The following is an 11,516-nucleotide window of genomic DNA, read 5'->3' on the forward strand; positions in this document are numbered from 1 at the left end:
TTCTTGCAGACAGGGCTTCACAAAGTTTCCACGCTGATTTCTTTCCATTCTATTTTCAATGTAGTCATTGACTTCCATGCGCCAATGGTCCTTAAATGGCTTGTTTATTGCAATATCAAGGGTCTGGAGATAGGCAGTCATTCCTGCAGGAATCATTACTTGATGTATTCTTCTCTCTGCAAGGAAGTTCTTCATTTCTTTAGCGCAGTGAGTGCTGGCTGAGTTCTTCTTTTATCCTCCATCATGCCCCTTTTATCCTCCATCATGCCCCCTCACTCCCGCTTACATCCCGGGTTTTTATGTTGTCCTGCCTCAGCTCTCCTCCGCGGCACTGCTCTCAATGGTGCCAGCAAGCAAATCACTGGGGAAGAACAGGATGAAGCACTCACTGCTGCAGCTCTGATTGGATGCAGCTCGGTGCACTGCATGCTTTTCACCTGGGGGGGGGGACGGTGCATACAGAGGGTGCCGTAATGTAGCGTGTAGCGCAGGAGATCACCTTCACTACAGTAGCAATCTCAATAGGGCTTATTTTCGGGGGAGGGCTTATTTGAGAGGAATCTTACACAGTAAGGGGAGGGCTTATTTTCGGGATAGGTCTTATTATCGGGGCAACACGGTAGCAAGAAGCCGGCAGAACTCAAACTCAGAAGCAGAACCTCCCACTTCCAAGTGCAGCGTGGATCACATCTCCATCACTGAATGTATTCAGTCTAGAGAATAAAAATAGTAGCGGACATTGTACTTCCTCGTATATGGATTAATTTGTACACATTATCTCGTTTGAACCTCACAACAGCCCTGGGAGAGGAGTGCTCTGCTCATCTCCATTCTGAAGCTGAGGAAGCTGAGGGTCACACGGGGGGCATTCATGTGGCACCTGCCCCGTGCCAGGCAGCATTTTTATGACTCCCGTCTCACTTGAGCTTCCTGATAACCCTGCATGGGAGGGGCTGTTCTTATCCCAATTTTAGAATTTAGCAAACCCGACTTGCCCAGGTTCATAGGGCTTCGTGCCAGCTACCTACAGCACACAGTGTCTAAGGACACTTTTGAATCTAGGTTTATTGAATCGTCAGTTGCTCCCAGGCAGCTTCTCTGTACCTGTGAGTTGTCACAGGTTCCTGATAGCAGGAACATGCTATCTCTTGTGTGGATGACCACTCAATGAGGATGTCATGGGGAGAACTCTTAGATTGGGTGAAAAGTGAGGGAGCCATTGTGGCCTCCACTGCTAGCGCTGGTGGTTACTTTCTTCAGAGCTAATACATGGGCTTGTGTTCCCAAATTTGACACAACTTAAATCTTGGGAGACCTTGATTTATCAAAATGGTCTTTTCAGTTGGGTACCTCACTTTGGTTGCGAGAAGAAACTTCTTTATTCCCATATTATATAAAAGTGGGGACTTTTATAAAAGTAGTCCCCCTTATGAAAGAGCTCACAGTAAGGTCTTCCATAATGATATGCTCCTGTCCTCAGGATTTCATGACTGGTTTCTGAATCTCTTGGCTTTGCTGAAGATTTGGAAAATACCCCCCCCCCAATTGGGAACATTATCTCCTGAGTGTCACCATAAAAAAGTCGCAGTTTTATTTTTGAATAAGACTTTACTCAGTCTTATTCTTGGCATTGGTAACATTGTCAGAGTAGTGAGCAGACAAGTTGGACTCTGAGGGAGAAAATCCCAATAGACAATTTTGAGGCATTCCCAAATGTGGAGTCAAGGAGCTGGAATTGAATGACGGTTAGAAGTCCCTATGAGTGACGGTCATGGGAGAGATGGCCAAGGATGATCACAACCTTAGAAAAGAGGTCAGTTTTAGAGGGTGATTTACATTTTGCCCACTTTTAAAATTTCACCACCGCATCACATGGACTGCCCAGCCTCTTAGAGATGAAGGTCATGGTCCAGGGAAATGGGGCAGCATCTCCACAGCTACGGAACTAGCTAAAAGTACTATAATACGAGGCTCTGATATGGTCTTCCTGCTCATTGCAGCCATATTACCTCTCTGCCCTCGTTGAAATAATCATAATCTCTCACCTTGGGATAGGGATTTCTCCTCACTACATTTTCATATCCATCATCAGAGTTGATCCTCCTATCAATTCTGTCAAGTAGGGAATTCAAGCATAATTATCCGCATTTGATTAATTCTCTGATTGGCGAATTTGTCCCAGATCACCCTTTTGAGGAAGCATCTATGCCAGCCACGTTTATTTCTAATTTGACTCATTCAGGACTGCCTGAACTCCTCCTGTACCCTGCTCCTTGCCCCACCTCAGATCTTGTGCTTTTTCTCACTTTTTTCTTGCTGTTATTTCTTTTTTTCCATTAGAATGCAACTTTTTGAGGGAGGGCTTCTTGTTTTTTGCTTGTTTTTGAATGCTTATTGTTTAGCATACAGCCTGGGACATAGTAAATGCTTAACAAATATCTATCCTCTTTCTTTCTTCTTTCTTCTCTCTCTCCTTCCCTCCCTCCCTCCTTCTTTCCTTCCCTTCTTCTCTCTTTCCCTTCCTCTCTCCTTTTCTTTCTTCTTTCCTTCCTGATACTCATAGTGAGTTGTATAAGGACATTTGACAAGTAGTTAATAGAACTAGAATTAAGACTAAAGATAGCATTGGTAATGAATAAAATATTGACTTAGGGCCAGAAGTCCTGATACTGAGATTTAATGGATGTATCTATGATCTTAGACAAATCACCTAATTTCTGTAAGTCTCAGTTTTTATCGTAATAATAATAATTATTATTATTCCTTATAGGACAAGATGAAGTTATGTTGTAAAATGCAGAAGTACAGTGTAACTATTGAATATAACTGATATTCAGAGGATTTTCAGGTTTATAGCATGTTTTTAAAAACCTTTAATCCTTCTCTTCTTCTAAGAAAATGCTCTGAATGCCTTATAAATAAATTTGTTTTTATTCTTGAGAGTTAAAGCCCTTTTCTCATGTCTCATTGTGGTCAGAACCATAATAATGGAATACCCTGTGAGCGTGCCAATGGAGCACAGGCTTTGGGAATTACTACCCCTATTGAAAGACTTCAAGAATAGAGTTGGTTTTATAATGAATAGGAGAATCACATCTCACATGGTAGTTAGGGTTTAAAGTTGGTACTCAAAACACAAATTGGGGATAGTCAAAATTGTCCTTGAATAACCCTTAACTGAACTAATGCGATGTCTTTAAACAGTTGTAGTTGCTAAGAAGTTAGGAGCTATTTAAAGGAAGGCTGTCTATCAGAAAGGAAACAAATCCCCGATGTTGGCTATGGAAACAATAAATGTCAATTTTATTTTTCCTAACCCAGAGCTAAACTCATGATCAGGAATTAGGCAACATTCAAAGCATGTAATTCAATTGGGTGAATTAACTGCCAGTAGAGTATGATTCCAATGGGGCATCCATCCTCCTCTCAAAAGTTCCCCACTCAATCTCCCCTTTTATGCCTATTGGTTCAAAAGAAGGGTCTTAGGCTAACTGACTGAATCAGTCTTTGGCTACCTATTTATATGATCTGAAGGTTAGTAGAAAGGTTCAACAATAAGTGTGTGTGTGTGTGTGTGTGTGTGTGTGTGTGTGTGAAGCATGATTATTTTGGAAGACACCAATTCAAAAAGATTACAAGGTTGCAAAGATCCCAAGTTTATGACCAGGAGCAGTCACTGGAGATTGTAACCTTCCTTTCCCTTTTGTATTTAATTAAGCCCCATTAAAAGGATAAGAACCCTAAGGATACTGGGAAGAACAAATGTGTTTTTCAGAATGAAAGTATGCATTTTATGCCATTACCCAAAGCCATCAATAAAGAAACTTTCCACAACCATGAAATTTTAGAGAATAGAAACTCATTGTCAAGAACCGAACGCCATCGGCTCTTCTGTAAATCATAAGAATAATTACTGAGGGGGGGTGGTGTTTGTCTACTGAATATTCTATGTATTAAGTAATATATAATCTTCTGTGAATCACCTGCAGACTTCTGGGATGACATAGTAAACAAAAGAGAGTGTTAGTTACATCCATCACCTCAAGCATCCACATTAGAAAATCTGTTTAACAGGAATATTCCTTTAACTTTTTTTCCCCATTTACCCCATTGTAATATTATAATGGAACATGGCCTCAAGTATCATTCTACTTCAGACATCACCACTTATCATTATGAATTATTGTTTTATTTTTCATAAACCTTGTTTTTCAAATTAACTTTCCCGAATTTTCTCTTTAAAGGTAAAAGTACATTATATTTAATTCTGTGCCTTTGCTGGAAATCTTCATTTTATTCCATTGTAGGAGTTTCTTTGGCACACAATTTTACTGAAAAATGAGAGAGTAAAGGTATTTTTAATGGATTCGGGAGATTCGCACAGAACAGGAAGGCAAGAAGAAATCCGTGTACTTGAGTGGTGCAATCTCAGTCTGAAACTTCTATTTTTCTGTGTGACCCTGGTCATAGAATTTCCCCCCTTGGGGCTTCAGAGTGATTGTAAATAGCAGTTGTTTCTGTTTTGACCAGAAACCCCGAGTGTCTTCTCCCAGATCGATTTTTATTTTTTGGCTAGGTAGAAACCGCCATTCTCCACCTTGGTTCTTATCTAGCCTTAATTCCTGATAGACCCTTGCCCCTGTCAGACTAAGGCTTGCTGCTTAGAAAGGCCAAATTTCCAAAAATCAAGATAATAGGAGATGGTCCAAATTGCTAGAGATGACTTTGTGTCTTTGACATCTGACCAAACCCTCAAGTGCTTCACAGAACTTAGCAACCAGTACCTTTTTTTTTTTTTTGAAAATTGGGGCATACTGATCAATCAGTTATTGTTTCCATGTTCCTTTGATTGCTTACAGATACTTTGGAGATTCAAAGAATTGTCCCTGTTTACTCTCCCCTTCCCAACTTGAAGTCTTTATTTTTTTATCTAATTAGAAATAAAATTATATTGTTTCCTTTTAATTAAAAAAAAAAAAAAGGAAGGCCAAATTTCCCACTGCATCCTGGACCATCTCCAGTCATCCTGATTTGCATTTTGCCATTAGACCTGGACGGCTCCAGAAACAGTGAAATTGGTGACTGCTCCATCTTCCCTCTCTTCAGTCCAGTTCACTTGCATGTCATAGCAGCCTCTCCCTAATGCTATGGTCCTCTGAGAATGAGGAACAAACAATAGCTTCTCCATAATAATCACAGATCATATTTATATAATTATTTAAGGTTTATAAGATATCTTCTATCCAAGAACTCTGGGAGATAGATAACAGATTGTTAGTATTTCCATTTTATAGATAAACTGAGGCTGAGAGGGATTAATCAATTAATTAGGATTTATAACAATAACTGTTGGAGACAGGAATCAAGCCCAGTTCCCTGCCAACACGTCCTCTTTTTCCCCCAGTTCGTTGTCCAATGGGGGCATCGAGTTACGTACTTTGGTGATTCTTTCTGCCTGTGAGAAGGAAATTATACCCCCTCTGTCTGTGGGAGTAAGGCTGTCACTTCCTATTTTTGCATCTTGGTGAGATGTTAATCCCAATGCCCGAAGTGTGTCCCAATGGTGGGCAGGAGCTTCTGTGCCTCTCCCATCCCCGAAGTGGAGAGGGCCAGATGCAAAGAACTCCCAACCCAATATTAGAACAAGAAGAGATCTCAGATGAAGCCTCTTTGAGTTGGAAAGGACTTTAGAGTGGAAGGGACCTCAGAACCTAGAAAATAGAGCAACATGGCTTGAAGGAAACCTAACATGTAAAACAGTGTCATTTTTAAAAGGAAAGAAAAAAAGTTGAAATAGAACTTAGAATGTTGGATATGGGGGGAACTCCAGACAGGTTCTAGTCCAGGAAATCTTACTCTTTTTATAAGTGATGGACTTCTTTTGGCAATTTGATAATGTACATGAACTTGTTCCTAGAATGATATTGTAACAGACATAGGATTACAAAGGACCAAATATATGGAAACATGGATTCTATTTGTTTTTTTTTTCTCATCCCATCTCACTGACTCCATGGACAAAAGCTTTAGAACTCTCCATCCAGATCAACTTTTCATTTTATAAATGAAAAAAATATATAATGTTGAGAGATCAAATAATCCACCTAAGATCTCGTAGCTGTTCTATGATTAGTCTAGCCTAGAGTCTTTTCCTCTTGATCCCCAGTATCCTTTGTATTAAGATTACGACTTACCTTTTGGCTTTGGTGAACCAGGTATGGCAACATTATTATCAGAAACAAGTTCAGAAGTAATGGTACCCAATGCTCCTTCCTTGTGGGCACACACACACACACACACACACACACACACACACACACACATATACACACAGAGTACACATAAATGAGTTGGAGTATTCTTCTTGTGTGTATTTTCCTCTAATCTCAAGGTGCTCAGAATAAGCAGGGCTGGATCTTTCTGACCTGGGGATGGATGAGACTATAGTGGAATCCTCGAGTAATTCTTGTAATTGAAAGTCAATTGCATCGAGCCCGCCGCAAACCTTCAATTGAGAGGCCAAATGTTAGCCATTGTGAAGAAAACACTCGTTTGTAAGATGCTTTCACAAGGAACTGCTCAGACTGTGGTGTCGCAGGAACTTAGAGCTGGAGGGGACCTTTGGATGGAGGGCCTCCATTGTTAAACCCATAGAACCGTGCTGTGAAACAGGAACCACTGATTGCTACGTGAGAGATCCCTATGGGCCTCTTATTAGTTTTAAACTGTAAAATTATGTTTTATTGTATTTTTATTTATTTCGTTAAGTATTTCCCAATTATATTTTAATCTGCTTCAGTTGGCACCGGGAAGCGTTGCAGGCAGCATGTGGCCTGTGGGCTACGTGTTTGCTACCTCTGCTGTAGAGGAAGCAGCACATATACTAAAATTAGAATGTCACAGAGAAGTTTAGTTTGGTCCTTTTGGAAAGATGCTACGTAAATTCATGAAGCGTTCCATATTTTTAACTGGAAAAAATACAAACCACCCCAATTTTTAAAAATGGTCATGGAACTTAGAGATCAGAATCTTTATTTTACAAGTGGAAACTGAAGATGCCCGGTTTTAGTGACTTTCTTGCTGAAAATCTCAGAAAAGAAGTAGACTTAAACCCAAGTTTTCAGATGCTAAATCAGAGCCCTTTTCATCACTCTATGTCTCTTCCTTATAAGCTGGATTATAAAGATTGGCATGGAGCAGCTGGTAGCACAGTGGATAGAACACCAGCCTTGAAGTCAGGAGGACTTGAGTTCAAATGTGACCTCAGACACTTAACACTTCCTAAATGTGCAAGTCACTTAACCTCAATTGCCTCAGCAAAAAACAAACAAAAAACCATAAAGATTAGCTTGCTTTTGGGGATGTTACTAAGATAACATTTCATTGAATAGTAGTTGTTTAATTATATGTATAAATGTAACACTATTAATAGAAATATATTATGCATTTTAAGTTCTTGGAGACTTATCATGAACAACATGATTCTCAGACCCTGAGAATCTTGATCTAGATAGCGTTTCACTCCCATCAGCCATTTGTGTCACTCCCGGTTTCCTACTTTCTTGATTCCACCTTCCCCAGAGGAAAGAACAATTCAGGAGCTGGGACATGTCCTCTGATTTTAAAAGTGGTCAAGATGGCAGATTAGGTATATATGGTGAAATATTCCTAAAGTATCACAATACCAGGTCACTTTTTAAAAGTATTGAAATCTTTGCTTTTTCTATTTCCCAAAGTTTCTCCTCTGCACATATAACAAAGGTAGTCGATTTTAACCTTAACATGTAGGTACCCTAGCGGGGATTAAGGTGATCAGTGTTACTCAAGGAATATATTTAAAAGGGAAAAAAAGAGAAAAAAAATCAGCAAAATAGATCAGCACATTAAAGAAAAAATACTGATGATACATACAGTGATCCATTGTCTCTGCAAAACAATAGGGGAAGGTGCCTTCCTTTATTCCTTACCAATTCATTTTTATATAACACTAGTTTTACTTTATGACTTATGAAATACAAACTCCCCACCCCCACCCACAACAACCACTCTGTGAGGTAAGTTAAAGACCAGGCTCCTCTTGTAATTATAAAATAATTTGGGATCAGAAGATGAAAGGAACTCAAGACACCTTCTGTTCTGATGTATCTCTGCCATTTTATAAGTGAAATCTTTGAATTGCTTGTCTTCTCTCTGGGTCTCTGCTTCTTGATTTGTAAAATAAGAGGGTGGAAGTCACTAATCCCTAAAGTCCCTCCTACTCTTAAATCCCATTTCACATATAGCCCTCTTGATGGGGATATGGCCAGAAAGTCAGTAATGTGTGAATAGGTCAGGCTACAGAAGAGAATGGCACAGTAGCAAAGAAATAACCTTAGACAAAGGGGTCTCTCTCTCAGCCTAGGATACTGTTAAGTGTCCATGAGTTTGAGACTGGGCTGGGGACCATGCTGAATGCGAATCTGAATTAGGAAGGCTCAGCCTCTGAAGCAGGAGACTTTAAGGGAATGTAACTACTATATCGCTTCATATATCTTAAGAGTTAATGTGAAGAAAAGGAATTGGATATGTTCTGCCAGACCCTAGAGAGTCAAACTAGATTCAAAAGGTAGAAAATATAGGATAGCAGATTTAAGAAAAGGAAGAACTTGCCAATAATTAGAATTTTTCAACAGAGGATTGGGCTACTTTGGGAGGTAGTGAGCCCCCTGGGGTTCTTCCTGTAGAGGTCAGAGAATCAAATTCTTACTTTGTAGGGGTTTCGCTATGAAGTGTGAGCTTCCTCTCAGCTCCTGAGTTCAGAAGTTCTAGGATTCTGTTTTTCTCCCTCCCCTCCAAACCATTGCTCTCTGAGCCAGGCTTGGAGGCTTGATGGTGATAACATTTTGGGAAAGGCATTTGATGGGTACATCTGTGTAGACAGCTGCAAACAACTGTCTGGGTAGATAATGAATTCAAGACTAGGGAATGGGCTGAGGCATTTCCTTGGCATCTGCAATGGAGAACAAAAACACAGAAATAAAACCAAAAAGAGCTCTTTTTTTCATCTAATCATTTATTCCTCTAGGTTGAAATTGTTATCGATGGATTAATATCTCTGATAGATCCACTTATGGAAAGCATGAAAAGCTTTTGGGACAATAAAGAAATCATAAAACAAGTTTCCCCCAGTCTGAAAACCCAAGTTTTCAACAGTCATCTGGATATTTCATCATCTCCTCTCAATAACTTTCTCATGAATTGTTCTAAGACTCTGCCCTTTGACTCGTGTGGACCCACTGGCCAAATATTGCTGCCCCGGGCACAGAGGAGACCATCACATCAAGCGGCTTGGAGATTTTCCTCGCGTTGCTTGGGAGCTGAGAGTGACAGGCGAGGATCATTTGGAAAAGATTTGCAGGAGACAAAGATCCCGGTTGTGACCGTGTGGCAAGCCCTCGCCATATGCTTTGACAGAATCTCGGGCACCGGCAGCAGCTGATTCATCTGTTGGAAATGTGCATGTTGCTGTTTTCACGCCATTTTTTAAAAGTGTGTGTGTAGGTGCGTGTGTCCATGTGTACACGGTGCAATGGATGGCCCAGCCCGTCCCGGAACATTCACAACCTGCGGGGGCTTTAGAAGCTATCCTGGGTAGCCGGGCACGCCCCATCTCAGAAACATCACCAGCCTCTGTTATGTTGCTGCTGAGGGCAATTATTTCTTAGACATATTGTTTTGCTGCCAAAAGCCATTTGGTAGCGATAGCAGCCCTTGCACAGGAAAATATAATGAGGCTCAGAACCGGAGGCAGATGATATTACCCTGCTCAGCTGCATGAAGAGACATGAAAGCCTTTGGAAAGATGATTAAATTATAAACATTGATAAACATGTTTCCATTATTAGGTGTTGAAAGAAAAATTCTGTTTGCAAGGCACATTTATAAAATTTCACTAAAACATCTCCCAAACCCAAACTCCGAGCAATAATAACACAACAAACATCTATGTAAGACCTGCGAATGTTTGTGGGGTGCCAGTTAATGGGCTGAGGTCTTCCCATTACATTTCCCTAAAAGATTTAAATGAGTATTTTTCCTCACCAGAATGCTTTAAAGTAGACTCTATTGGGATATAATAATTCCCATTATTCAGATAAGGAAAATGAAGCTCAGGGAGATAAAATGATTTACCTAGTCATGGGACTTAAATGGGTTAGATAGAATTAGAACTTAAATTCCTGTCTTTGATTTAAAGTTCATTGCTCTCTCACTATATAATTCATAGCTGATAAATAATGTAGCATTTTTATTATAACAAAGTGTCACCGTGTGCATTTTTTATTGCTCACTATCTCAGAAGGAGCAGTGAAGGAAAGTGGGAAGAATGTTGACTCTGGGAGACGGAGGACCTGGGTTCAAATCCCAGCTCTGTCATTGGTTTCTGGGTGACTTTGGACAACTCCTTTACTCTCTCTGATTGTGGTTTAGCAGATCAGATAAATTGTACTCTTTATGACCTCATTTGGAGTCTTTTTGACAGAGATGCTGGCCTAGTTTACTATTTCCTTTTCCAATTCATTTTACAGATGAGGAAACTGAGGAAAATAGGATTAAGTGACTTGGCCAGGGTCACAGCTAGTAAGTATCTGGGGCTAGATTTGAATTCAGGTCCTCCGGATTCCAGGCACAGCACACTGTCCAATGGACACCATGGTTAAGATGAGCAGTAGTTGGACTTGATTTCTAACATCTCTTCTCTATGTTGCTGTTCCTATGGCATCCTCTCCGAGGACAAGTGGTCATATCGTTGGGGCCATCTTAGCAGGGAGAGGATATAGCAGAAGACATGATTTATATGGTGCTGAAAAAAAACAAAAAAAACAGAGTTTGCATCTATGGGACCATGGGCTGATCATGTGACAACTTTAATTTTGTTTCCTTATCCTTAAATTAAGAATGTGCGTTCTGTCCCCAAAGTCTTGATGCGGTTTTAAGCTGTTATTTATATGTTCATTGTGTAAAACTTGAGCAAAACTTTGGGAAGAGCTTGAATGCGTGCTTCCTAATTCACTGGAGTGAAGTTGTGAAGAAAGTATTGAATATGGAATTAGAACTTAAGTTTGTATCTTTGATTTAAAGTTCATCGCTTTATGTAAAATATGAATTGGAATACATAGTCTAAGATAACTCCAAAAGACTCATGATGAAAGATGGCTTCCACATCCGGAGCAATGATATGGAGTTTGAAAATCGACTGTTTTCAGACCATGTCCCATGGGGACAAAGGAGAACCGGAGTGTGGAGGAACTGGTTTCTGATGAGGTAGAAAAAAGCTAAGGATGTGGAGGCAGAGCACCTGGACTCAAATGCAGTCTCTGTTGTTATCTCCCTACTGACTCCGGGCTAGTGATTTAACTTGTTTGACCTCCATCCATTTGTTCCAGAAGTGAACGGCTTAAAGGTCCTGCCTGACTCTAACTTTTGGTGACGCTGAATTCCTCGAGGGTGGAAGTCTTTTCTGTTCTGACACGGTGAGG

The 11,516-nt window shown here is 40.2% G+C and overlaps 1 non-coding gene across 1 annotated transcript; it reads left to right on the top strand.

The window, feature by feature from the left end:
- Positions 1 to 6,857: 6,857 nt before the first annotated feature.
- LOC127542209 (U6 spliceosomal RNA) lies at positions 6,858 to 6,966 on the top strand. The gene has a single exon (XR_007948594.1). It is a non-coding gene; the product is annotated as a U6 spliceosomal RNA (small nuclear RNA).
- Positions 6,967 to 11,516: the final 4,550 nt, after the last annotated feature.

The sequence above is a fragment of the Antechinus flavipes genome, chromosome 6 (assembly GCF_016432865.1).
Source record: "Antechinus flavipes isolate AdamAnt ecotype Samford, QLD, Australia chromosome 6, AdamAnt_v2, whole genome shotgun sequence".
In the NCBI taxonomy this organism is placed as follows: domain Eukaryota; kingdom Metazoa; phylum Chordata; class Mammalia; order Dasyuromorphia; family Dasyuridae; genus Antechinus; species Antechinus flavipes.